We start from the raw sequence: 3132 nt of genomic DNA on the forward strand, positions 1-3132 counted from the left end.
GTTCAAGGCCAGCCTGGTCTACAGAGTGAGTTCCAGGACAGCCAGGGCTATACAGAGCAACCCTGTCTAGAAAAAAAAAACAAACAAACAAAACAAAACAAAACAAAAATTCCAATCCCTCATATTATTGGATTTCAATTGATTAGGATATGTTGGTTATATTAATTTTCTTATTAATATGTTAAGAAAAAGTAATTGTCAGTTCCTGTTGTTTTTGTTGTAAGAGGTGGAATTAGATTTGTGTGGATTTGCTGAAAGATTACTTTCTTGCTTCTTCTAGGGTGTAGTTTTGTTCCTTATGTTGATGTTTTCCATCTATTATCCTTTGTAGGGCTGGATTTGTGGAAAGATATTGTGTAAATTTTGTTTTGTCATGGAATATCTTGTTTTCTCCATCTATGGTAATTGAGAGTTTTGCTGGGTATAGTAGCCTGGGCTGGCATTTGTGTTCTTGTAGGATCCTGTATGACATCTGTCCAGGATCCTTTAAATTTCCTAGTCTCTGGTGAGAAGTCTGGTGTAATTCTGATAGGCCTGCCTTTATATGTTACTTGCCTTATTTCCCTTGCTGCTTTTAAAATTCTTTCTTTGTTTAGTGCATTTGGTGTTTTGATTATTATGTGATGGGAGGAGTTTCCTTTCTGGTCCAGTCTATTTGGACTTCTGTAGGCTTCTTGTATGTTCATGGGCATCTCTTTCTTGAGGTTAGGGAAGTCTTCTATAATTTTGTTGAAGATACTTACTGGCCCATTACATTGGGAGTTTTCACTCTCTTCTATACCTATTATCTTTAGGTTTGGTCTTCTCATTGTGTCCTGGATTTCCTGGATGTTTTGGGTTAGGAGCTTCTTGCTTTTTGCATTTTCTTAGACTGTTGTGTCAATGTTTTCTAAGGTGTCTTCTGCCCCTGAGATTCTCTCTTCTATCTCTTGTATTCTGTTGGTGATGTTTGCATCTATGGCTTGTGATTTCTTTCCTAGGATTTTTATCTCCAGGGTTGTATCCCTTTTTGATTTCTTTATTGTTTCTATTTCCATTTTTATATTCTGGATGGATTTGCTCATTTCCTTCACCTGTTTGATTGTTTTTCCTGTAGTTTTTAAGGGATTTTTGTGTTTCCTTTTTAAGAGCTTCTAGCTCTTTACCTGTGTTCTCCTGTATTTCTTTGAGGGTGCTATTTATGTCTTTCTTAAAGTCCTGTATCATCATCATGATAAGTGATCTTATATCTGAATCTTGCATTTCCAGTGTGATAGTGTGTCCAGGACTTGCTATGGTGGAGGAATTGGGTTCTGATGATGGCAAGTGACCTTGGTTTATGTTGTTATTTTCTTATGCTTGCCACCCAACCTCCCACCATCTGGTTAACTCTAGTGCTACCTGCCCTTGCTAAATCTGACTGGAGTCTGTACTTCCTGTGATCCTGCTTGTGCCAGAAGTCCTCAGAATCAAGCTGTCTCTGTGATCCTGTGGTTCTGGGATCCTGTGATCCTGGGCTTGTTAGATCACCTGGGAGTGTGGCTTTCTCTGTGTTTTGTGGGACTGGCTGCAGAGCTTGTGCCCAAGGTCTGCTCAGAACACTAAACCAGACAGACCAGAAGGAACCAGAGTCACTGTGCTGGTGGAGTTCCTGTGTGCCTAGTCCTGCTGGTCCTAGTTACTCCCAGTGTTGGGACAGATGTTGGTACCTGCTTACCTCTGTTCCTGGGTGTGTCCTTTGATTCTTAAGGTTATTTGGTGATTCTTGTGATGTGCTTTGTCAGTCCAGATTTTGTTAATTTGAATTTTCTCTCATGTATTTTCACTCAGGTTGCCTAAGAATTTGACTGTCTTAATTTTTTTTTTAAGAAGTGTTTTTTTTTTTTATTTCAGTCCTTGTGTTCTTTCCTTTGTTTCTATCTTATTTACTTTCCACCTCATGTTGATTACTTCTTATAATTTCCTCTTCTTATGTTTCCTGAATATAAGAAGTTAGACACCAGAGAACCAAATAACCTAATTAGAAATTGGGTTGAAGAGCTAAATAAAGAATTCTCAAATGAGGAATTTTGAATGAGCGAGAATCATCTAAAGAAATGATCAACATCCTTAGTCCTTGGGAAAATGCCAATCAAAATGATACTGTGATTCTAACTCACCCCTTACATTTGGCTAAAATAAAAATCTGAGGGAACAGCAGATGCTGGTGAAGATGTGCAGAATGAAGAACATTCCATTCATCGCTGTTGGGGTTGTCTCCTTATACAACCAGTCTTGAAATCATTTTGGCGTTCCTCAGAAAATTTGAAATAGTACTAGTTGAAGACCCAGCCATATCACACTTGGGCATATACCCAAAAAATGCTCCAACATAAAACAAGGACACATGTTCCACTGTGTTCAAAGCAGCATTATTTATAATAGCCTGAAGCTAGAAGCAACCAAGATGTTGCTCCACAGAGGAATAGATACAGAAAATGTTGTTCATTTACACAATGAAGTACTAGTCAGCTATTAAAATCAATGACACCATGAAATTTGCTGGCAAATGGATGGAAATAGTAAATGTTGTCCTGAGTGAGGTAACACAGTTGAAAAAGAAGACACATGGTATGTATTCACTGATAAGTAGATATTAGGATAAAAGATGGGAATACCAATGATAAAACTTACAGAACATAAGAAGCTCAAGAAGATGGAAGACCAAAGTGCAGATGCTTCAGTCATATTTAGAAGTGGAAACAAAATAATCATGGGAGGTAGAGAGTGAGGAGGAGTTGGGAGAAAGAGAGAAGAGGAAGAGGAAAAAAGGGGGCAGGATCGGGTGGGCAAAGAGATGGGGGTGATGTACAGATGATCAGGAAATTGAACATAGTTGTGTAGCAGTGGGGGATGGGGAACTGGGGGGTTGCCAACAGAAACTCCCTGATACCAGGAAAGAAACCACTCTCAGGAGCAGACTAAGATGACATTAGCTGAAATTCCCAACAAATGGGAGAGATAGCCAGTAGAGATCATATCCAGAGGTTAAGAATGAACCTCAGTTGAGGGTTAGGGCCACCTACCCTTGTCAAAACATTATCCCCAAATTTCTCCTGTCTAAGGGAAATACAGGGACAAAGAATAGAGCAGAGACTGAAGGAAAGGCCATCT

The 3132-nt window shown here is 39.1% G+C and overlaps 1 protein-coding gene across 1 annotated transcript in view; it reads left to right on the plus strand.

Moving 5' to 3' along the window:
• LOC116102082 (zinc finger protein 345-like) overlaps nucleotides 1–3132 on the plus strand; it is a 332287-nt gene that overhangs the window by 148523 nt on the left and 180632 nt on the right. The window lies entirely within an intron of this gene.

The sequence above is a fragment of the Mastomys coucha genome, unplaced genomic scaffold (assembly GCF_008632895.1).
Source record: "Mastomys coucha isolate ucsf_1 unplaced genomic scaffold, UCSF_Mcou_1 pScaffold21, whole genome shotgun sequence".
Taxonomy (NCBI): domain Eukaryota; kingdom Metazoa; phylum Chordata; class Mammalia; order Rodentia; family Muridae; genus Mastomys; species Mastomys coucha.